The following is a 24,849-nucleotide window of genomic DNA, read 5'->3' as shown; positions in this document are numbered from 1 at the left end:
CAGGCCCATGCTTCTCTGCACCAGCTCTGTGCTGCCCCCGCACCCGCCCCTCCCCTCAGTGCCCTTGCCCCGTCCCCTCATCTGTAAGATCCTGGGATTTGCGGGGACACTTAATCCATATGGAGCTGATTCATTCCCATCTAAATCATCTCCATGAGCTTCCCTAAGAGCCCTCTGATGTGCCAGCCGCCATTCCTCTCCCCCGGCGCTGGCGGGCTGGGGGCTGCCAGTAAACAAACCTCAGCGGCCATCCATCAGTCCAGCGGATACCATTCGTCTCTCCAGCCCCGCTCCCCATCCCCACTCCTCCAAGCCCTCCATCCGTCTGTCTGTCCCTCCGTGTGTCCCCTTCCCAACATCCCTCTCCTAGAGCCTGCCTTGTCCTGGGTAGGATCTTGTGGGGTCATGTGAGCTACCCCCTGTCTTCATGAAGACGGGAGACTTACCTCACCCCTGGCTCCGTAACCTGGAGACTCTCCTGGTTCTCTGCCTTCCGAGAAGAGAGCTCTCCTCCAAGTCTGATGATAGTGCTATCCAGCATGGACAAGCCACACTCAGGGAGGTGCTTTCTTCTGTCTAGCTTGCGTGTCTGCGATCCACATAGGATTGTGCGTCTGAACAGGAGCGAAGGCAAGATGTTGGGGCTTTGCATGAGCACAGGAATGTCCAGTATCTGTCACACGCACCTCCACATGCTAGTGTGGTATATGGAACGCAAGACTAGCGGAGTGGCCCTCCTTTGCCCCGTCTCCCCCCACAGAGTCCAACCGAGCACATAGTGGGTGCTCCGCGCCGATTGCCTGCTGGCCATGATCTTGGTTGTCAGCTCCGGTGAGTCCGATGGCCTTCCATACATCCCGGAGAAGTTTTCGGTGGAATGACCCAGTGGGTCTGATCGTGGCCCTCTAGCCTAGCGGGGTTTGCCAGGAACACTAAGGAAGCATCCCTCATTTCTGCCCTCCTACCCAAGCTTCCTAGCCCAGTCCTGGTGGTTTGGGGGAAGCTGGCCTAAATGTATTGGCGATCATGGGGCTGGGGAGGAGGAGGCCGTGCAGAGCTGTGGTAGCGCTGTCCACAGCACCGAGCTGGCACCCTGTGTTTGGGGGAGAGCCCTCATGTTTACATGCATGAGCAAGAGAACCGGAGGCGGTCCTTCCCATGATGGCCCTTCCCCCGTCAGGTTCTTCATGTCATTCTGGGAGTGGTGATTCTGGGAAAGGGCCAGGGGTCTGCTGGCCCCTCGGGAGAAAAGATGGGGTATGGTTCTCCTGGTCCCATCTCAGTTTCTCCATCCATAGCTCCAGTAGGGGTTGGGGACACTCTGTCTCTGGAGTAGAAAGTTTGGGTCAGACTCTAGTAAGCCTGCAGGGGGCTGATTTGGGCACGAGTGGAGGGTTTAGGGAGGGAGAAGTCACAGGGGAGGGGATGAGCCTCACGTAGATTCCACAGGAATGAGGAGTAGGAGAGGCAGAGGAGAGGAGGTGGGGAGGAAGAGTCTTCAGATGCCCTGAGTAGACCTGGTGGCCCACACTGCCATTCCTTCTGAGAGACCCAGGATACTTGGCTGAGCGTCTGACCCTCCCCCATCTCAGGCCAGACCAGGTCAGACCAGACCTAGTAGAGAATCCCACTGCATGAGCTCCCCTAGCCCGTGATTTCCCAGCACCTCTCCCTCTTGTCACGGGTCCCCTCAGGAAGCCGCTGTGAGTGCACAGAAAGTGTGGGGCCCTTCCAGCTGCTATGCATGCAGCCGTGAGGACCCCTGACCATGCCCCTGCCAGCCCCCAGCAGGAGAGAAGGCTCTAATTCTAGTCCGAAAGCTGAGAAGGGTAGCGGGGGAGAGGAGTCGGAGGAGGGGGCCATGGGGAAGCTAACCATTTACCCCAGTTGCGTGAACATATGTGTGGGAGGGGAGGGGCTTGTAGGTGGTGAGGCCCAGCTTAAGAAGGATGGGGTGTTTCTTAGTTCTCTGGGCTACAGACATATGGGGTATATAAGACCAAGAAAAATGCCAATTATTGCCTAAGAGAGAGAGCATGTGGGGGAACAAGAAAAAAATCCAAGCCAGGGAGATCTAATGCTGTCCACCCCCATCACCATCATGACTTGACTATCTGTGCTTGATAGTGTCAAAGTCTGATGGAAGGGGGAGCTTGAGGACTGAGCCTCGGGGCCTCCAGGGGGGTGGGAAGCTGATCCCCCAAACGTGCATTTCCCTGCTGTTACACAGAGCAAGGGGGAGCTGGGAACAGCACTCAAGGTCTCCAGGTGGGAGAGCTGCTGGGACTTTTCTGGTCTTCCGCCTTCCTTCCCTGTGCCCCCCCTTTCCTCTGGGCTGTCGGGGGAACCAGCGATCTCCTCTCCCACTGGCCTGTCTCCTTTGCATCTCCCCAGCACTGGACCCTCCTTGCCCTCTCAGTGGGTCCCACCCTGTCTTGTCTCCCCCAGATCCCTCTTTGTGCAGCAAGCTTCTCATGTTTTGTCGCTCCCCACACAGTCCCCTCCTTTGAAAATACCCCACTTACCCAAACTTGTGTCTGAGGGGGGTCCTTTAGGATCCACTTGAAGGCTGGTGCCTTGGTCCAGCAGTGCTTTGAGTTTCGTTTGCCTGTCCGGCCTCCATCACGCAACATCCACGTGACCAATGTAGGCCATGACCTCTATGAGGCAGGCAAGGATTCTGGAAGTTTCTGTGCTCACTGGCACAGCTCCAGGAGCAACCTGACTTTTGATGGCCTTGGCAGCCCTTGTTCTGATTCCAGGAGACAGAAGTGTCTGGAAGGATGCCAAGGGGCTTGGGTGTGACTGATGCCCCTTCCTTGGAGGAGGCCGCCTCCTGTGATCGTGAGCAGTGACTGAGGCTGGACAGCAGGAGGAACTTCGAAAGGCTCAAAGTTGAAGGAACGATTTCCAGGTTTCAATGAAGCTTTTGGCGAGGGACGATCTTGACCTTTTCAGGCCCTATGGGAGCAGAGGGCTCTGTGTGCCTGGAAAAGTTTACTTCGACTCTGGAACACCTCACCCCAAAGAGCGATGGCTACTTCCTCTTTCCAGAACCCTGACTCATCCACACTCAGGGCAAGCCCACTCACAGTTTCTTAGATGATTGTTTGTTCCTCAGCCAGAAATCTGGTTCTCTAACTCCGTCTCCTAGTCTTTTTGAGATCTGGGAACAAACCATCTTTGGGAACCAAATCTAGCATCATCTTATGGAGCCCAAGGACAGAGAGGCAGAGCCATTTCTAGACAGTGACACTGCAAACCCACCAGGAGCCAGGAATGTCCCTTTATAGGAATGCCGGCTTCTCTTCTTTGCATGTGAAGGGAAAGGATATGATCCTGAGGGGAAAGGGCACAGCTTGGTGGGAGCAGAGAGTGACATCAGCTAAAGAGCACCCCCTCCTGCCCCCTCCCCTGCCCAGCCGGCCCTGATCCAAATGTGCACATGATGGAAATGTCTTCACAGCCAAGGACCCCTCCCTCCCCAGGAGAAAAATCCACAAGTGGGGAACATCTGGATCAAACCACAGTCATGAAAGCACAACATCAAACGAGGGTTTCCCAGCGACCCTCCCCACAGGCCCTGCTCCAAGAGAAATTGCAGATCTTCCTGCTTGAAGCTTTCAACTGTCACAGAACCCCTCAAGTTTGGGATCACTCCTTATTCACTGGAGACAGATGTCCCTGAGTGAGCATGGTTGGGTTTGATTACCCCCAGCGGGAGAGGGTGTGTGTGACCTGATCCTGGCCGTGCTGGGGGATAGCCTGGTATTTAAAGCCATGATGAGGGGCTCCAGCAGTTCAGGCTGGGGGCTGGGGAGAGACAGGGGACAGGTGGGCCTTTTAAAACGTGCCTACATCAAAGGTTCGAGTAGGCTCCCTTCCCAGCCTTGGCGCCTGCGGGGAAGAAAGCCCTGATTTTACCACATAACTGCACGTAGGATGGATCTCAGTCTGAGAACTTCTGGGGAATGCGGAGAGGGGAGGGAGGGTGCTCCCGAGAGGGGTGGAAAGGGCAAAGGGGGTTTCTCATTTCCCAAATAGCCTGCCTAGGCCAAGGAAAATGGGACCGGAGTCTGCCTCCCTCCTACTCAGCCCCAAGGAGGGAGATCAGGAGGGAGGGGTGCATTCTTCCAAGGTGGGGAGGCTGGAGCAGCCACAGCAGTGGGGGGGTGGGCCCTGGATCACAGATAGAGGACCGGGGGAAGCAGGGGGCCATCTTCCCCAAAGGTGTGAAGGAGGAAGGCCGCAGACCATGTAATTCTAGTAGATGGTAGGCTCTTCCCTCTTTACAGCCCAGTTGTCCTTTCAGGCCCAGGAATCAGAGGGCACCAGGCCATCATGCTGGCAGCGTGGGACGGACTGTGGGGTGGATGGGTTGGGGGGGGTGCACCCCAGGGCCGGAATCCCAGGTCAGATTTGAGTCATCTGTCCAGAGGATGTGTGGGACCCTGTGCTGGGATGTGGACACCCCGCTGTCACCTTGGTTTAAGAAGACAGTGGTTTATTCTCAGGGTGGAAGGTGACCTTCAGTTTGGAGGCGTGCAAGGAGGAGAAGGCGTACCATTTGCTTCGTCTCTATTAGCCTCCCCATTTCAGGATGCCGTCCCCTCCCCTTTCCTCTCAGAGGTTTAGGAGTGTGTGTGGTGGTGTGGTCCTTCCCACACTACTTTATAAAGGTCTATTTACAGTTTCCTTTCCCGTCTAGGCTGACAGCACCTTGAAGGCACAGACCCTCTTACTATTCCTGTGTTCCCAGCACCTGGCACAGTGCCTGGCGGAGAGAGGGTACTCAGTGATGGTTCCCGTCTTCCCACGGCCAGTGTTGTGAGAAACAAAGGACACCCATGTAATGATTCTTCAGCATTCTGGAAGCCTCTGAGGGGATCCTAGCTCCTAGCCCACCTCCTCTGGGAGCCTTTTGGGAGGATTCTAGTTGACGGCTCTTTCTCCCATCTTTGAAATGGATTATCCATCAAGTTCACCTTCATGGTCTGGTTTATTTTTATTTTTTTACCTTTTAAAGTTTATCTATTCTTTATTTTTGAGAGAGACAGACAGACAGACGGACAGACAGACAGATGCAGAGAGAGAGACAGAGAATCCCAAGCAGGCTCCACACTGTCAGCCCGGAGCCTGACTGGGGGCTCGAGCTCATGAACCATGAGATCATGACCTGAGCTAAAATCAAGACTCCGATGCTTAGCTGACTGGGCCACCCAGGCGTCCCTATTTTATTTTTTTTAAATCTGGGATGGATATATCTTTTTTTTTTTTGTCACACACGAGCCAGTGCTCTTTGGGACCAGGCTCTTTGCCCCTACGCTTTCTGTGGCCCTCTGTGCCAGTATGAAGAAGGAGTTCAGTCAAGGTCGATTGGCTATTGGCAGGCTGACCCTCTCCTCTGAATGCTGGCATCCCAGTCTTTGATGTTGTAGCTCATCTGGGGCTCTGATGGCTGAGCGGCCGTGAGCTGCTGAGTTGGGGATGTCTCAGCATAATGGGGTGAATAGGACACACGAAGGAACCCCTGTCCCCATGAGGGGAGGACACAGGGGCCTGAATGGCTACAGGCTGAGAGAATGCTTGAGGGGGATGTCATGGAAATGACAGAGGTCAGTAGGTTTTATTCAGAAAGACTATTTGGGAGTGGAGAGAATGAGAGAGGCTGAGAGGGAAGGGCGGAAGGGAGGGCGAAGCAGAGCGTGAAGGAGGGCATCCAGGTGGGTTAGGCTGGCAGAGGGCGAGGAGAGGAGGGTGAAGCAGCTTTGCCTGCTGGCGAGGGCCCACGCATGAGCCTGGCACTCTCCTGTCTGGGAGGGGCTGGGCGATGGTCAACATTCCTCTGCACTGTGACGATTGCACCCACCCCGTCCATCACCTGCTCATACCCCGCCCCGGACTGCAGGCCAGACGGGGTCTACGTCTCCCCGTGATTTCCAGACCCAGCCACACCTGTATGCAGGCAACATCGCCAAGTTTGGATTCAGGTCAGCTTTGCTCCATGCCCTCAAGCTGCTCCCAGGGGACGGAGTTGCCTTTGAAGTGGCTGAAGATTGGTGAGCTGTGCGCTGAGCCTAGATCTCTCAGCATCTCAGCCCTTTCTCAGGGGTTGAGGTGTTGACACATTAGCTGTCAAAAGGTAGGTGTTTCACCCTTGACTGCTGTGTGAGGCTGCCTGGGTCCCATGCATCTCTGGGCTGCAGGACGGCAGCCCTGCTCAGCTCCGGGGACCCGTATTCTCCGCAGTCCTGGAGCACAACTCTAGGTGTTGCCATTCACATAGAATCCAGTATTTACGGTGCCCCCTCCCTCCCCATGCTCCAAACTGTGTGATGGTGGGCCGCGCTCATGCCCTTTAGGGGTCAAGGTTCCATTTACCAGCTCAAGCTGGTCAACCTGAAGACTAGGGATGTTTGAGTGAGGCTTGGCCCAGAGACCTGTGTCTGGAATGATCTCTGAAGTTAAGTCCTCCTGAGAAGTGGGCACTAGGAAATGGGAACTTCTCCTGGAACAAGAGGGCCCCAGAGGAGCAGGCGTACAGTCTTAGACTAGGCAGCAGGGAGAAGAGGTGGCACATTCCATCCACCAGGGAAGGCAATTGCCAGATATGCCTGATTGAAAAGGGTAACCTAATTGTACGCCCCCGGTGTGGCCCTCGGTAGCTGTGGGGCGAATCAGCACCAGTGCCTGTGCTCCAGTCTGTAGGTCTGGAGCCCTGGGAGGCAGGGGGACCTGGCCACCACCGTGACGCTCATGCGTGGGAACCTGCTGAAATCTGAAATGGGATCCTGACCCAGATGGGGCTCAGGAATTTGTTTCCTTTTCTTTTTCTCCTTCTTAGGGAAAGCTTAGCTCACTGTTGAGGATGAAAAATAACCACCAGATGAATGAAGTAGGGATCATCAGGAAGGATAAATGATACCCTCCAGATGTGGCCCAGACAGCAGCCTCGGAAAGAGTACACGACTCTTATAATCACCTTGCGGGAGTGCCCCTTCGTGCAATGAGGGCCAATGACACCAGTGTTTGTTGTTCCTCTTTGGGATTTGTCTTCAGGTGGGTGACCCCGTGTTTTGAATGTACTTATTGGTGACACACCTTAACTTTTGCTTTTTGGGTATCAGCCAAAGAATAATTTATAGTTAACATGGTTGTCTTGAATGTTTTGCAGAATGGCTATAAAGTCCATCTTAAAAAATTTTTTTTAATGCTTATTTATTTTTGAGAGAGAGAGAGACAGAATGCAAATGGGAGAGGGGCAGAGAGAGAGAAAGACACAGATTCCGAAGCAGGCTCCAGGCCCTGAGCACAGAGCCCGACGCGGGGTACAAACTCATGAGCCGGGGCTCAAACTCATGAACCGTGGGATCATGACCTGAGCTGAAGACGGATGCTCAACTGACTGAGCCACCCAGGGACCGCTATAAAGTCCATCTTAAAAAGAGAGTTTGCAGGGGTGCCTGGGTGGCTCAGTCGGCTGAGTGTCTGACTTCAGCTCAGGTCATAATCTCACGGCCCAAGGGTTCGAGCCCTGTGTCAGGCCCTGTGCTGACAGCTCAGAGCCTGGATCCTGCTTCGGACTCTGTGTCTCTGTCTCTCTCTGACCCTCCCCTGCTCACGTGGTCTCTCTCTCTCAAAAATAAATTTAAGAAAACATTAAAAAAAGAGACTTTGCAGAAGTGTTTTAATAAATAGAGGTACATGTGGAACAAGTACATGTCCTTCTGAGAAACTTGGTTCTCCCGTGTTTATTTAAAAAGGTAATCACAGGTGTCTATCCCATATTGTATTCTATATAATAAAATAATGTATTATGATGTTGAAGGCTGTATGTTATCCACTTCCTCCTCTTCCCCCTGCTATTACAGATTGCCTCTGATGATGTATAATGCATTTGCTTTTGCCAAGGAAGGGAGGGAATAGAGGCATCAGGCAGACCCAAGGGAAGACTTGGTACAGTGATTGAGGGAGAAGGCTTGGATCCACGTCTACACCCACGAGTCGCCTAGCTCTGTACTCCTCTCTGGACCAGCTCGGTGTTCATTTTTCGCAAAGATTTGGTCAACTGGGCAGAGTGTACTCAGCCCTTTCGTGTGGGGAAGATTCAGTTTCTTGGCTTGGTTGCCTGTCATTCACCTGCAAAAGCCAGCCCTAAAGTCTAAGGGAGGGAACCTGATGGTTTGTGAATTATGTAAAAATGTATTTTTCCCCCAAAATGGAGGGGGTGAGGGCACAATGAATCTACACAGCCAGCCCCTTTATAACAATGATTAGTTAACTTAAACGAAGACCTCTCCAGTCAGGGAAGTTTCCAGAAAGTTTCCCTTCCTGGAGGAAAACCAGGAAGAAGTGGATGGCACCAGATTGGGGGGCCTGAGCAACAGTCTCAGGAACCCCTGGTCTCTCTGAGCAGTGGTCCTTTGGCCATTCGGAGGGACTCCCATCCCTGGGCTTGAGTTGGGCGAGTGGAGACGGCAGTGGGCGTGATCACCGGGGCTGGGGACGGGGAGGATGGAATGACCTCCAGGAGGCCTAGCCAGGCAGAACACTCAGTGCTCCTTCGCTGATAGACCAAGCTGCAAATCAGGAATTTATTAGGAGCTGAGACTCATTTTCCCACCCTTTATAGCCCTGACGACTCAGAGCCAAACTCTGGCAAGGGGCTTCCTCATGGTTTTAATTAGACAATTAATTTTTTATTGGGTCGTTTGATTTCCGGAGCCGATTCCACGCTCCCTCTTATCTCCCACCTGCCTCCCAGCTGTGAACAACCAAGGGGAGACGGGGTGGGGGGGAGGTTCAGGGAAGGGTGCACAGAAAAAAGCCTTGGTCTCCGTTTGAGCTGATTTAGGAGTCAGTGGGTGGGGAGGGGGGTGGGGGTCCCTCTGCCACCCTCAGCGGGGCTAGCTCTGGAGACACTATCCGGAGCTCAGACCTGGGCTTGCAGGGTCCACACAGAGGCATTCTTAGCTGCTCCTCCCAGGCTTCTCCCAAGCTGTTGGGCTAATTAGTAACACGGGGTGGGGGTAGGCGCAGGGAACAGTGCCCAAGGTGCATTAGCCGCATTTCTGCGCTTAATCCTGGGGGTGCTTGGAGACTGTTTACCCTCTACCCAGGGATTAGGAACCTGTTTGAGTTAGAAGGGCAGACAGAGGCCAGGGCTTGGCTCTGCACCCCCACCTGCTTGTAGAAGCTGGGGCGGGGGCGCTGAGCCAGCAGGAAAAAAAGAAATGGGAGAAACCTGACTCCAATCTATCTGCCTTATTGATCTTCCTGGCGTCCAGCTGCTGGCCTGCTTTTGAATCTTGCTCCCCGCTGCTCTTGCTTCACCTCTCGCCAGCCGCCCTTGTGGTCAAATGCCAACCTGGCTCGGGAAGGTGGCGGGGAAGGAAAGAGGGAAGGGACGCACGTTTTAGCGTGGGCGGGGGGAGGGTCCTCTAGTCACCAGAGATGTTCTCCTGGAGGAGGGGAGAGTCGCCTCCCAAGATTCCGAACCCTCCCCATACTCCACCCCAACGGGAAAAGAAGGCTAGACTCAAGGAAGAACTTACACACTTCCAGTAGCAGAAGTGAGTAGCTCCCCCTTTAGAGTTTTAGGATTTGGCGAGGCCAATATTTTATTGAGAGCAACATCGCTCAGAGGCCTTAATGTGGAATCATGGGGAGAGAACTATTTCCTCAGGTGTCCTGTTGGTGGGGACATTGTCACTTGTTGTTGCGGCATAAGGATTCCTGAAAGTGTGCGGACAGACACACACACACTGGCACAGCCACTCAGAAGCAAACTGACAAGCGTCTGCAGACACAGAAGTGGGCTCTGAGGTGCATCTGGGGACAGGGCTCTGGGGTCCTCACAGAGAGGACAAGCCCCCCAAAAGAAGTCGGGATGCCATTCAAAGAGAGGGGCCGCGGCGACCGTCCTCTTCGCACATGTTCTCCTCTGCTGTGACCACAACCTCAACGCTGGGGAGTGTGCAGAACCCCCCAACCATCCCCGCTGGGGGCGGGGAGAGCACCAGCTTCCCTCGGGTCCAGTCGCAGACTGGAATAATAGCGCATATTTACACTGGATTGTGAGGACACAAAGATAAAAGGACCCAGAAATCAAAGGGACCCCAGAAGCTCAGTGTGAAGACCCCTGGATGTGGAATTTGTTCTGCACACAGATTCTCTTTTTCTGGGAAAACCCACACGGAGCCATCCCTCTGCTAGGGTTTGAGGTGGTTCCGCGTTGGGAACAAGGGACAGCCCCAAGGTGGGCTTTCTGGGTGCACCTGTGAGAGCGTGTCCGCTTTCTCCCCAGCTGTGCAGAACAGCGTTCAGAAACCCGCAGAAGAGGGGCACATGGGTGGCTCAGTCGGTTGAGCGTCCGACTTCGGCTCAGATCAGGATCTCATAACCTGTGGGTTCGAGCCCCACATCAGGCTCTGTGCTGACAGCTCAGAGCCTGGAGCCTGCTTTGGATTCTGTGTTTCCCTCTCTCTCCGCCCCTCCACCATTTATGCTCTGTCTCTGTCTCTCCCTTTCTCTCTAAAAAAATGAATAAAATATTAAAAAAAAGAAACCCGCAGAAGGAAGGTCGTGTGTATGGGGCGGTGTGAAAGGCAGCGCAGGGCTAAGGTCATCCATGACGTGCGCACTCCCGTGTGGCTCCCAGGGGGAAAGAATTCAGACCTTCCAGGGCTCGAGTGCTCGGTGAGGGGTGGTGCGGCGTGTGTCCATGGGGACCCTGAGTGGGCACCCGAGACACTAGAAACAAAGGGGTCAGGAGTGCAGGCAAACCATCAGAGAAGTTGTGTGTGTGTGTGTGTGTGTGTGTGTGTGTGTGTAGTGGGGAGGTCAGCATCCATCTGCAGGGAGAGGGGAGAGAGAGATGGCGAAAATAACATGAAAAAGAAGAAATAAAAATGAAGGCACTGAAAGAGCGAGCGAGCGAGCCAACAGACCCGCACAAAGAGAGGCAGGGAAACGTCCATGTGTGAGCGAGGGGACCGTGTGGCAGGCGGCTGGAGGCGGGGAAGGGAGAGCCTTGGGAGGGTCGGCGGCCAAAACAATCGGCTGGGCTTCTGCCGGGGACAGCGGCAGGCAGGCCGGGCGGGCAGGAGCCGCAGAGAAACACCGGCTTGGCGGGCAGAGGCGAGGGGCGGCCGTGGGCCCTGCGTCTCCCAGCCCCCACGCTCCGGGCACCACCCTCTTGCCCTTTCCCTGAGCCCCGGGACTGACAGGACTCCAGCCTCTCTGGGTCCTGGGTGGATTTGAATAATTAAGTCATCTGGATTCTTATGATTTACCATTTTCAATGATAAATAGACAGCGCCCAAGCCAGCCAGTTGGCAAAACTCTGGCTGCTAGTTATAATTTGTCAAGCTGCCAGCAGATTCGTGTTTTATGCTAATGGAGAGAGACTCATTGACTGGGGGGAGGCAGTGACCGGGTCAGCTCTTTCCTCAGGCACCCCAGAGGTCGAGGGGTCGGGGGAGAAAGGCCGAGGCTGGTATGGATTTTCTGTAAGGGTCAGGGTAATTTTATAATAATTCAGCAGGCACACACACTCCGGCGTACACAGAGGGTCACGTATGCAGAGATATGTTCAGATCTGGGTGCAGCCTGTCTCCCAGCACGCGTGCGTGTGCATGCACCTGCTCCTGTGCAGGCGTCTGGGCCCGGGGCACACAAGCCTGGTGCAGGGACGCTCGTCCACCCCCCTTCAGCTCACTCGCATACGCACACCCTTGCTGTCACCTTCAGGCACGTGATTGCACCCCGGCAAACCCCGAGTGGGCTAAGCAGCCCAGAGAAACACGTCACCCTGCACAGTGACAATGCACGCCTCCAGGATGGGAAGACACCTTTGGGGGGCCCCTTTGCTGCCCATCCCAAACCCTTCCGTCCAGGGCTTTCCTGTCTGCCGATCCCCGCCCACGTTTCTTGCTAGCCATTCTGGTATTTTTCCAGCGGGGGAAACAGAGGAGACCCAGGGCCATCCTGTCTTTCAGCCGACTGGGTCTGGGCAGCTGGAGATGGGGAGACAGGGGCTTGGAGACCCAGGCGCAGGGAAGGCTGCAGTCAGATTCAGTTGAATCCAGATTTTCTTCTCCATCGATCTGTTTATTTGTGTATCTGTCCACACACACACACTGAGGCCTCAGAGTGGGCCAGGATTGCTTTTGACAGTCGTGATAAACCGAGGTGGGGGTGATGTTTTACACATAGTAAGCACTAAATAAATATTAGTAGAGTGAACAGCCAAGGCGACTGACTTTTAGATGGAGGAAATTGCTCGGTTCCCTTCTGTTTCTCCACCTCAGCAAGGCTTCATATCGTCAACTGGTTGGAAAGGCCAAGAAGAGGTGTGGGTCTGGGTAAAGATCGTCTATTCCCTTTTCTTTCTTGCTAAAGTAATTTCTATGTCCAATGTGGGCTTGAACTCATTACCCTGAGATCAAGACTCACATGTTCCATTGACTGAGCGAGTCAGGTGCCTCTAGCCTTCTATTCTGGGATTCTAGAAACCTGGGCCTTTGGTATGATTTTTTAAGACGCTAATTTTATACCAATTGAATAATCTGGTCTTGACGTTGACCCCAAAAGGCCTTCCAAATGGATCAATGAGCAAGGGAGGACTGAGGAAGGAGCATCTGTCCTCCCTCCTGCCCGGAAGAGGATTTGAATTCGCTGTGCGTAGCTTATGAGCAAGGCTGGAAGCTGGAGTTCATTACCATCAGGAACTAGGAGGTTTGGTGGGGGTAAGGCACGGAGAAGGACTAGGGGAGTGGAGAGGAACATTTTACTTCCCTCCCCACCCCCCACCCCCCCCATGAGGGAGAAAACAACAGCACACAGAAATGGGCAGACGCCGAGGCAGCAAGGAGAGCCCAACGGCAGAAACTTCTTCCGGAGTCCAGAGGGTGGCTGTCCACTCTGCCGGCCGAGATTCCGGATCCTGCGAAATGAAGGATGTTCCCACCCTCCCTGAGGGGCCAGTTGAGGCAAGGAAGCTGCGTTGGGCAGACAGTCTGCATCCCTTCCACCAAGATCTAGACTGAGTAGCCTCCAGTCTTTGCTGAGTGGATGTGGATGGCTGTGGGCCTGGCTAATCAGGGGTGTTCCTCGGACAGAGAGTCAAGAGACGAGCAGCCTCTCCATCCAAGGGAAAGAGGACCCCTAAATGCATCGCAAATAGGGAAACAGGCTTCTTTAATAGTTTGAGGCTTCGACCTGGCATCACTGACCTCTCCTCCCTACCCTCAGCGCCGCCATCCGCTGAGGCAAGGGGCGCTCCTGGAGGCCCTCATTCACCCTGGGAGAGAATGGCCCTGGGGACACCAGCAACCCCACCCCCGTGGGCTGGGGCAGGCTGGCAGGTGGATGAGGTGGGGGAAGATTTTCGCGGATGAGCCACTGGGATGTGGTAGCGATAAACGCGACTGACAGAGAAAACCAGTGCACTCATCCTGCACCTGGTTAGCAAAGCTTACTCCCCGTTTTGCCCCTCATCTTCCAGTCCCAGGATCTGCAGCCGCATAATGACCTCCTGAGGGCAGGTCTCACGTCATTAGCCCGCCTTCAGTTCCCACAGCAAAGCCCCAGGGGGCACAAAGACCGTGCAAGAGCCCCAGCTTGGGCTGGACGATAAAGGAAAGAGAGAACAGAAGGGACAGGAAGATGGAGGGAAGGGGGCAAGGGGGGGAGGGGAGAAAGAAATAAAGGAAAGAAGTAGCTGGAGAGAGAGGGGGAGGAAGCCTACAAGCGCAGTGCTGGGAAGCGCTGGACCCGGGGCCCCTGAGCGGGGCTGCAAGGCTTACTGGACACCAGCTGGCTGTGAGAAGGTGCTCAAGCCTGTCCCCAAGGCTCCTGCTGTCCTTGGAAGATGTGGCTGACCTCAGCCTCTTTCCCCTTTGCACTACGGGAAACAAAGGAGTTGCCTAATTGGCTTTAAGAGACCCTCTGAATCAAACCCGGCAGCTGTCCCCGGAGCGGAGCGCGTGAACGAGGCGTGGGAGTGTAGGCGTGGGAGTGTAGGCCCAACGCACCAAGACACACAACAACCCCAAGTTCATGCCTCTGCAGTACGATATGAAGCCCCTTTGCCCATTAACGTCTTTGGGGGGGGGGTTCAGTGCAATGTCCTGCAAACTCCAGTTCACTTGCCCTTGTAGGAAATGTCCTCATTCTCTTTCAAAACTGAGGTTCGTTCTCTGGCCCCTTCAGCACTGAACAACCTCACGCCACGCTCTTTACAAGTTAACACGATCCTTCCTGGTGTAGAGAAGCCCCTTAGCCTGGAAGGAAGTTTTCTGGGGGCATGGAGAGAGATACGGATAGCAAGGAGGACTTTTCTTCTCACCAATGAAGATGCCCTTCGTGAGGGGGACCAGGCCTTATCTTCACCCCTCTCGCACCTGCACAAATACAGGCGGGCTAACCAAAATTACAGAAGAACCCTCCAGCACAAAGGACTCATCTGACCTGAGATCAAACTGAGGCCCAAGGTCACGGCCAGAGCACTGCGGAACAAAGCGGTCAGTCTGCAGACAGCCCTCGGCCAGCAAGGTCAGGCTGGAGGCGCTCGGGGCTGGGGGTGAGGAGACTGAGCTGGGGCGGTGTGGCCACCGGTCCCCCTCTCTAAATGGCCTCTTTGGCTCCGCGTTCTGGTTTTGGAACCGGACCTTGATCTGCTGAGCCTCCAGGCCCACTGGGCTGGCCTGGAGGCCGGCAAGGCTGCAGAGGGAAGTCCTTCTCCAGCTCAGCCAGCGGCTTCCCCTGGGAGAAGCTGGGCACAAGGGGCCGGCAGCCCAGGGTGGGAGGTCAAGGCCAATGTAGCCCGAGGGGAAGCTAGTAGGGCGCCTGGGTGCCCGGGAGACCCTGGCTGGGCCACAGCGGGCTCTCCCTCCTCCTTCCCTCCCTGTGCACCTCCAAATCGGGATCCCCTTTCTGTTAACCCGGTTTCCTGCTCTCCTTTCTTTTCCTCTTTATTTCTCATTTCCCCTCCTTTTGTTTTCTTTCTGCGCCCCCTTCACTGTTTTGTCTCTCTATCCTTCCCTTCCTTCACCTTCCTTCCTTCCTTTCCCCCTTTCCTCTTTCTGCCTTGTTTCTTTTACTTTCTTCTTCCTTGTTTCCTTCCCTTTCCTTTTACTTTCTAGCTCCCTCTTTTCATCCCTGGGCCTTCTCTTCCCTTCCCTTCTTTTCCCTCCTCTAACAGAACAAGCGAATCCTGCATCTTCGTCCTGTCCCTTATCAGAATGTCTTCATCTTCACCGTCTCTCCCACTCAACCTCCGGGAAGGCCCTTCCTCTGTCCCCAGCGCTGGGGGCTTTCCTGAACCTTTTCTTCCCTCACCAGTCTTTTCTCCTCATGCTTCTCAAATCTGCTAGTCCTTTGTGCTGTTTCCTCAACCTTCTTTCCTTTGTTTCTAAATCCTCTCTCTGCAACAGGCATTTAGCATAAAACTGCCCCCTCCCCAAGCTGGGGCTCTGTCCTGTGTCAGGCCCGCCATCCTTCATGCCATTCTTTGTCAACTTCTCCCAACATGGGGGCCAATTGCAAGGGCCCAGGGATGGGGCTGTTCCCCTGCGTCGAGAAGTCAGGGTTGAGTCTACAGCTCCCCACTACAGGCTTAGAGGAGCCTTGCCAAACTGCTGTCTATCAATCCTAATAAAAAAGAGAAAGAGGAAGAGGAGAAAGGACAGAGTAAAAGAGAGACCGCCCCGCAGATTGTGGGACGAGGTGGGGGAAGTGCTGGGGAGGTAAGGGCAAAAAGGACTGGATTCATCAAGAGGGGGGCAAAGCCCCGTTCTGGGGTTGGGGCAGCCTGAGATCTTCCGCTCAAGTCCTCTGGGCTGGAGAGGTGGTATGGCCACAGGATGGGAGGAGAGAAAAGGGCTTCGTTTTGGTATCAGTCACCTTCACGCCTGCCCCGCAGATGGTCCTTCTTAAGGCCCACGCTCTGGAGACCACGTCGCTAGGCCGTGCAGGGCTGCGACCCTCCTAAGCCTCTTAGCGAGGAAGCCCCAATTCCGGGGGCTCTGGTGGGAGCAGGTACCTACAGCCAGCCGCTGCATCACCAGCAGAAAAGCCTCGGGCGCGGCGAAAACAAAGGCCTGGGCGATTCTGCAGCTCCAAACAGGGTAGGGCCAAGCGGCCTCTGGAAGTTGGGGCTGCACAGGGGCCATGGACGCCGCGCACTGGTGGGGGAATTTTTCCTCCTGGGATGCACAACCCCTCCCGGCCCTTTCCAAGAACTGGTTCAAATTAGCCCTCGGCAGCCTGCCCGGCTCTTTAGGGCAGGACCCACAAACCTCAGGTGCAACGGAGACCATCCGGCCTAAGCCAGGCCTCCCCTTTCTAGAACGCAGGGCTGGAGAGTTCCCCCCGCCCTGCTAGTGCACCTGCAGCAGCCTCTGCCCTCACCTGCTTTCCCAGGTCACACAGCAAGCTGCCTCCCCTTGCCCCCGCCCTGGCCGGTGCACTCCCCCAACTCTGGACCCGGGGACTCCCAAGTTCAGTGGAGCCTTCCGAACCCACTCTCTGCCCTTGACTCCTTTTAGAAGAGCCGTCTCTTCCTCCCAGGACTTCTCTTGTGTGTGGATGAGAGGCGATCTCAGCTCCAGAACGGGGCCAGAGTCTCATTTCTTTGCCCTCCCTTGAGCGCTGGAAAAAGTAGGAAGATTGTACTGGGGGTGGGGGGTGGCGGGGAGGAGCACTCCTCTGACTTCATCTTAGGGAGATGGGTCTCCGGATCAAAATGGATTTATAAGGAAAAGAAGAAGAAACTGGGGAGTTGTTCACTCTCTCGTGTCATTCTTAACTTAAAATCCGTGCAGGGTCCCAGGGCAGCAGGGGCTGAGGGCTTCCTGAGCTGAGGCTCTGGACTGATAACCCCGCCCCCCAGCCCAGCAGGGTGGGAGAACTATTTTCGGCTAGGCTAGTACTTCTCTCCGTTCCTGCCCTGCCCGAGACCCCTGTGGGGATCTCCAAGCGTCTCTAAGAGTTTGCCAGGTGCGCAGGTTCAGGACACTGATAATCCACCCTGATTCGGAAATAAGCAAATAGATCCCTCCTTCAGTATAAGGATCCCGAAGCCCTCCTTCTCACATTAAGCCTGAAAAACCCCAACTGGGCTCCCTTCTCCATCTTCCTTCAAAAAACTTTTCTGAAGTTTCTGCAAAGTTGGGGTTGGGGAAAGATGTAATCAGACTCTTTGGGTCTCTAGGCCCCCAATTTCCTCCGTCCTCCCCAGTTTCAGAAGGAATCCTTCTAGCTCTGCAAACTCGCGGGGTAGGAAAATTCGCTCTGGACCCATTTATTTGACAGACGCCCTGCCCCTATACCTTGAATGCCTTCAAGGGTAGGCAGATTGTATCTGCCTGCAGGGGACGCGGGATGGAGTAAGGAGGACAGAGACAGAGAAAGGAGAGACAGATTGTCCTCAGGCTGAAACCCACGCACCCCTCCAGAGCCCAGCTCACCTGCTCCAGACGGACTCCTCTTGATTTTTATCCATTCAAAAGTTTGTCCTTCTCTCAAGCAGTCCCAGGAGGGGCGCAAACTTGGCAGTCGGGGTGCCCCTGAGGGCGCAGGCTTCTGATCCAGAGCGAGCCCCGAGGAAACACCTTCCCCAAAGTGTGAGCTGAAGCAGTGATCCGGGGAGTATGATGTTCAAGCGCCCGGGACAAGGGGCCAGGCTGCTTGGCCTGGGACCGCCGCCCGGGGCCGAGTGGGCGCGGTTAAGAGAGAGCGACCAGCAGGGCCGACCGGCCTGAGGAACTGGGAGGAGAGTGCCCTGGGTCCCTGGCGACGTCTCTTCGCTTCCTCCAGTGTGTGCCCTCCCGCGTGTGTCCCAGCCAACAACATTCTTTCAACCCCTTCAGGGGCGGCCACTCAGGGCCGGGACAAGGCGAAGAGGGAAAGNTCCCCCCCTTTCCTGCCCAGAGCCAAGGGACAGACAGAGAATTGCAACTAGAAATTCGATCGATTGGTACGACGGACCACGTGGTCCAGGGTTGGCCAATGACCAGGACGCCCGGGATGAGCTAATAATGGAAGCAATTTGTAACTTTCAGTAGCTCTCTAGGCCTGAGTACTGGAGGGAGGGAGAGACGCGCCGAGGTGGGGAGATGGGAACCCCCAGTCCTTCTACTCTCCGCTCTCGTGCAGGGACTCCCGGATCCCTTGTTCCTCTTTATCCCCAACACGCAGACACTCTCAGGGTTCCGCGCCCACTTCTGTAAGGCGGCCGCCGCTCCAGAGCAAGGTAAGCGGGTCTTCCGCCCCTGAAACACCCCCTCCCCCATCCTCTCTGGCACCTGCAAACAACGTCCCCCTTCCTGCCCCATTACGCAATTTAAATCCGATTTTATTTTTCTCTCAGTTGAAAGGAAGCAATCCGTTTATTTATTATGTGTATAATCTATTTCAAATTTGGGCAAAGATTAAATTCCGATTAATATACTTTTCTTAGGGGAAGGTGACTGGTAGTTTTTAGATCACTTTTATATTTCCTTCTTTTGGGGAGGAGCATTCTACTCACGGAGAGTTTACTTTTCTTTGGGGATGAGTTACGCTTAACTGTTTTTGCAAGTTTCACTTGTCTGATGATGTCAATTTCCCCTGCCTTTCTCCCTCCCATCTTTCAATTTCAATATTTACCAATAATCAGTTAATGGAGTTCAAGTTTCTTTTTTCTCCTTCCTCACTGGTTTTTTAGCTGTTGCTGATTCTCCATGATTTTTTTTTTCCCCTCCGTGTGAAACTGTTAGTTATGTGTTGATTTCTTTTTTTGTTTGGTAAATGAATTTATTGTTTGGGAAGCTCTGTGGGAGTGTGAACAAGGTCTCTTTTGATTAATTCCAACCTCCTCCTCTTTGGAAGAATAATTTACTTGAAGTATTTTACGTCTTATCGTTATTCTTGTTGATTTTAATCTCTCAATTTTGATGTATTAGACCTCCGTCTAAAACCTGACTTGTTCTTCAAATTTAATCTTTACATGTTAAACCATTTTTAAAGTTTTTGTTTTAAAAACTTCACCATTTTACATTTTCTTACCCTTCCCCCAGCCTCCTTTGCACTCCTTTCTCCTACATCTCAGAACCCTCACCCCCAACCTTCACAATTCCCGGCTTCAAATTTCACTCACCCTGCCAGCCAAAGAGGGACACCTAGGAAGAAGAAATGTCTTGCTTGGGTCAAAGCCTACATTCAGGGTTCTAGTTCTGCCCTCCACCAACACCCCCCCCTCTCCCCAGCAAAATCAGGGAAAGAAGAATTTCTGTTTGACTTTTAGTCTAGGACTGAGCTCTTTCTCCGTGGCTTTATTCTGGACAGCTTTTTGGTACACAAAGTTGAAATTTTAATTCTCATCTTTTCCCTAAATTCTAAGAAAAGTACAGGCAGGCCTTTTTTTTCTCTCCCCTAAATGTAGGCAGCTAGCTCAGGGTAAGCCTGTTGGGTTTCTTCCCTTCTGGAAGAGGATTCCCGGAAGAAACACAATGTTTAGTCCTCTCTTTTACTTTTGGTTAAGGTGGAGATGGCAGGGATTAGGGCACCCCCATTTTGATCTCTGGCTCTGGACGGACGGACACAAAGAAGGAAGGGCGAGCTGGCCTAGGGACTCAATCACTTCTGGTCAGTGAGATCTGGCTTAGGATAGTTTGGGGTAAATCTCCCCTCTGAGGAGATTCTTTTTTTAGCATTACTGTGAAGTACTCCATCAAAAGGCAGCGACGAGGTTCTCATCCTCTTTAGATCCAGCGTAAGCACAAAAATCAAATTACTAGAGTAATCTGTTTCCCAAAGATCCACCTCCCTGGACTCTGCCTGTTTCTCAGAGGGAAACAGAACCCAACTGGGCAGAAGTAAAACTACCACTGCCCCTCCCCTCTGGGTTCTCCAGCTCCGTCATCACATTGACATTCTGGGCACATTTGGCCCAGCCCCCGTCCCCGCTTCTCCCAAGTATGAATCTAAATTACTATTAATAAGGGGCCCGCTCCAAGTTAATTGGCATTAAAAGAATTCATTTCAATTTGTTAATATTAAATGAACGCTCTGCACTTTAGCTCCCTTCTTCGCCCTGGATTCCCAGATGAGTGATGGCAAGTAGGGGTGGGGAAATAGAATGAGGATTTTATTCCTGACTCTCCAGCGAAGTCACTGCGGCGCCTCCCCTAGGGGCTGGAGATCAAGGCTCAGTGGGGGGCCTGACTGGGGAATGTCCGATGCTCTTTTTCTTTTCTTTTCTTTTCTTTTTTGTGAAATTCATCTGATTCTGTGGGAGCTGTAAATGTGGGAGAGGGCGGAGGGGAGCTGAGGGAGAAGGACAGAAAGGTTTGGACATAGTTNCCACCTGGAGAAGGAGGAGCTGGGGGCGAGGGGGGAGGGTAAAGCAGGGGTGGGGGAGGGGGTTCTGAAGCTAGCTAGCTGTGTGACTTCAGGCAAGTTGCTGCTTGTTTCTTGATCTGTAAAACTGGAATAGTATTCAACGTTGCTATCTCAGGGGTTGTTTGGGATTTGATGAAATACACGCGATGTGTTTGCCACAGGGCTTGGCCACCTAGAAGCTACCTGCGACACTGGCTCTTATTAAAGCAGAGCGGTTACGAGCATGGACTCTGGGGCCCGACGGCCTGGTTTGGAATCTTAGCCCTGCCTTATGCTAGCTGTATGACCTTGGGCAAGTCACTTAACCTCTCCAGATGACAGTTTCCTCTTCTGCAAAATGGAATTAATAGTCCCAGCCCACAGGCTGTTGTGGAAGTTAAATGAGTCGGGGTATGACCTGCCCGGAACAATGTCAGTGGAGTGAGAAGCACTGTATAAGCATGACTTATTATTGATGTTGCTTTTCTGATCTGAGAAGGTTGGAGATAGAGGCGTGAAACCCCTAGGAGGTTAAGAGCCCAACGGATTCTCTAAGACTGATCAGATCAACCCTCGGATCGAACAACTGGGGTGTATGCAGTGGGGGCAGGAGGGAATGAAGCCCTGAGACCCTGGAGGCTGGGAGGCCTGAGTTCTTCCTCAGCCTCTGCTGTGGCTCTTGGGTTGGTGGTCCCTCTCAGTGCCCAGAGACTTCAAGGGGAAGTCACTGCTCTTTCCCCTGCGAGGGCCATGGTGGGGGAATTACTTCCTTGGTCTAATACCCCCCTTTGGTCAAGAGTCAGTCTCTGGAGTGTGGGCTGGGGGAGGTGGGGAGAGCAGAGGAGATGGATGTTTACGAAATCCCTTCAAGCTCTGTACCAGTCTGCACGTACCCGGCCCCTCCAGAGGGGGGAAATAAAGGGTCCAAAGAGAAGCGACTTGCCAAAGTCATAAAACTAGAACGTGGCCAAGTTGGAATCTGAACTCTGATCTGCCTAATGACAAGGCTTAACCCCCTTCCCCTGCTGCACACTCTCTGAAGCGGGAGGTGGGGCTTTCTGAAGGGAGAGGCAGGACGCAGGTAAAGTTGTGAAAAGGTCGGTCCAGGACCCTGGGGCAGCCAGAAGGTGGGGGTAGGGAATCGGGGGCGGGGGATGGGAAGTGGCCAAGTGGAAAGACTTGCTGGAGATGAAAAGTGTAGATGGGGCTCAGGTAGGAAGGCAGTGAGGATGGGAGTAAAGAAGAGGCTGGGGGTGGGACACTGGCCAGGAAGGAGAGGGGGGAAAGGCCACGCAAAGGCTGGATGAGGCCAGGGGGCATGGATCAAGTTGGCTTTGCTGACTCCAAGTAAAATCAGGTTTCTTGAGGGCCGAGCACAGTGTTATAGACTGGGTATCGGTGCTCACAATAAGCCTGACAAATAAGCTTGTTATTCCTATTTCCGGAAGAAATAGGAAGTCCGTTGAAGCTCAGAGAGCTGCCCCACTTCCGGTTGCGCATCTGGTAGCTGGATTTACCCGGCACTGAAACCCATGCCTGCATGGACCTCCTCCCTGCCTGGGGCTTGCCTTCTATTCCTACTGCACCCCCACATTTGTAGTCGCATGGAGTGACTGGGAACAGAGGATGGAGAATGGGATGGGACCATGAGGAAGTGGCAGATGGGCAGTGGGGCAGAAGCGTGTCTCACATGTTTGCGAAGATGGATGGAGGGGGGCCGCCTGGGGGGCTCAGTCGGTTGAGCGCCTGGCTTCGGCTCAGGTCATGATCTCACAGTCTGTGGGTTCGAGCCCCGTATCGGGCTCTGTGCTGACAGCTCAGAGTCTGGAGCCTGTTTCAGATTCTGTGTCTCCCTCTCTCTCTCCCCCTTCCCCACTTGCTCTCTATCTCTGTCTCTCAAAATAAAATACATTAAAATTTTTTTTTTCTTAATTAAAAAAAAAAGGAAGGTGGATGAAAGGGTGTCCTCCCTGTAGCAAGGCCTCTACGTCACTGTCCTGTGACTGCTGATCTTGGCATCATGGCCACTGGGGAGCACCGTGACCTCATGGGGATCACAGTGTTTTCTGGACTGGGGTCAAGGGGAAGAGGGGGGCTCAGATGTGGGTCTGAGCCCTGGATTAAGGCTGCTGGTTGTTCAGTAAAATCCCTTCTCTCCTGGTTGCAGGAAGGCTGACGGCATCCCGGCTGGACACCCATTTCACAGCTGCCCTTGCTGCCAGGTGGGGCCAGAGAGGAATGGGAGCCATGTAATGTCATCAGAGGCTGAAGACGTCGGGCAAGTTCTTTCACGAGCTGGACCAGATGCCCCTGGCATGGAGCTTTGACCGTGCGGTTGAAGAGACATCCCTAAGCGAGGGCAAAGCCACCGCATCGAAGGAAGCCACGTCCCTGACTGAGCAGATGGAACAGAGTTGCCTGCCGGCCGGAACTGCCCCATGGAGGCTGTTACATGAGGAATAAACTTGTTTTCTAGAAGTTGCTGTGTTTGGGGGCCTTTCTGTTAGGGCAGTATTGTCTTCATCCTTCCTGATGCACCTTCTTACACCCGATTTGTGGTTCAGACTCAGCAGCAGGGTCACTTCAGGTCAGGGAGTAGTTATAATAATGACAGTTACTGATTGCCAGATATTACGCACATTAGTTAATATAATCCTCACGACAGTCCCCTGAGATGGGGATCACTAGTATTCTAATTTACAGGGGAGGAAACTGAGGCCCAGAGGAGGTAAGTGATGTGCCAGGGGACACACAGTAAGTGGTAGGACTGGGGCCCCAACCCTGGAGTGTGCAGAGCCTGAACTCTCTATACAGGGCAAGTCCCTTCCTGCAGACGGAGAAGGAGGGGACCTTGGAGATCATGTAATGCTTGGCCAAACCCCTTCGCAGTCAGGACAGGGGCCTGGGCGTTTCTCATCCCGCCTCGTTTCAACCCAAGAAACTCAGGTGGACACCCCTGTTAGCTATTGGGTTGCTACTTAAGATTCTATATGAGGGGCGCCTGGGTGGCTCAGTCAGTTGAGCATCTGATTTCGGCTCAGGTCATGATCTCACGGTTCGTGAGTTCGAGCCCTGCACTGGGCTCTGCGTTGATAGTGGGGAGCCTGCTTGGGATTCTCTCTCTCTGCCCCTCCCCCGCTCATACTTGCTCTCTCTCCCAAAACAAATAAACCTTAAAAAAAACAGATTTTATTTGAAGAAAGGACCCTATAGCGAAAGCCAGTTTTAAGCCCCTGATCGGTTTAATCTCTCCACCCTCCCACCCCCGTCCTTTTATTACAGATGAGGCCAAGAGAGAGAGCAAGTGACTCATTTAAGGTCACACTTAGATATTCTGTCCACTTTCTGAATCCAAGATGAATTCTCTTCCCACCATATCAGCTGCCTCAACCAGCAGCAAGGACGGAAGTAACTCAGACCAGGCAGGGGCCCCTGTGTCTCATCTGACGTGCTTTGGGATGGCCAAGCCATGCTTCCCTCATTTCCCCTTCACCCCTCCTGTTGCATCAGCTTCAGAGACCCGCCTCCCTGGGCCTGCACCTCTTCTTCAGTTGCCTCCTCACCCAGATGGTCAAACATGTGGAGGGAAAGGAACAGGGGCCCGAGCCAAGCTCCCTGACTCCTTCCAGTCTTTCCACATTTATATCTCCCTCCTCTCCCCGCCCCCCGACCCTCAGGCCCCTTCTGAGTAGCCCACCAGGGAGGAGAAGGGGGAAAACTATCATAAATTTCCCCTATTTATACAAGAAGACAGAATGTTTCTTGTGCCAGAAAAAACACAGAGAGGGAGCTGTCAGGGGAGAAGAGACCCAGCCCCATACCTTCTGGGGCCAATTTATCTTCTCGAGTCATGGCTTGGGGGCTACCATGACACCGCCTGTGGGCCGTGCAGGCTCTGGCTTGGGGGCGCAGCCAGGACCCTGCAGGCCTCGCACTTTGTTTCCAACCACAGCCATCCTGCTCCATCTCAAAGCCCCTTCCCCTTCTTGCCCGTTCACTCTCTTTAAACAAACTTCTTGAGAACGAATTTACCTCCCCTACAGTTCACCATCGAAGTGTATAATTTGGTGGTTTTAGTGGATTCACAGATAGGTGCGACTATCGGCACAGTCAATCTGTGCCCCCAAAAGAAATCTCATCGCCTTGACTTATCACCCCCATGTCCCCCCATCCCCTCCCTGCCCAAGCCCTAAGCAACCACCAATCTGCTTTCTGTCCCTGTCAATTTCTCTGTCCTGGACTTTCCTATAAATGGAATCATGACGTGTGGTCTTCGTGACTGGCTGACCTCACTTAGCATAACGTTTCCGAGGGCCATCCACGCTGCAGGTGTATCCATACTTCAGGATAGCTCAGTCCTTTTCATGGCCAAATAATATTCCATCGTATGGATGCGTTTCGTTGTGTTTATCCACTCTTCAGTTGATGGATACTTGGGTTGTTTCCGCCTTTTGGATATTACGATTCTCCCTTTACTCTTCCATC

General features: G+C 53.6%; 1 long non-coding RNA gene across 1 annotated transcript; it reads left to right on the top strand.

Annotated features, from left to right (window-relative positions):
• Positions 1–18,053: 18,053 nt before the first annotated feature.
• Positions 18,054–22,842, top strand: LOC144222922 (uncharacterized). Its single transcript, XR_013332504.1, has 2 exons — positions 18,054–18,256; positions 22,532–22,842. It is a non-coding gene; the product is annotated as an uncharacterized LOC144222922 (long non-coding RNA).
• Positions 22,843–24,849: the final 2,007 nt, after the last annotated feature.

The sequence above is a fragment of the Crocuta crocuta genome, unplaced genomic scaffold (genome assembly GCF_008692635.1).
Source record: "Crocuta crocuta isolate KB4526 unplaced genomic scaffold, BGI_CrCroc_1.0 scaffold30, whole genome shotgun sequence".
NCBI lineage: Eukaryota > Metazoa > Chordata > Mammalia > Carnivora > Hyaenidae > Crocuta > Crocuta crocuta.
This window is presented reverse-complemented; position numbering and strand designations above follow the sequence as displayed.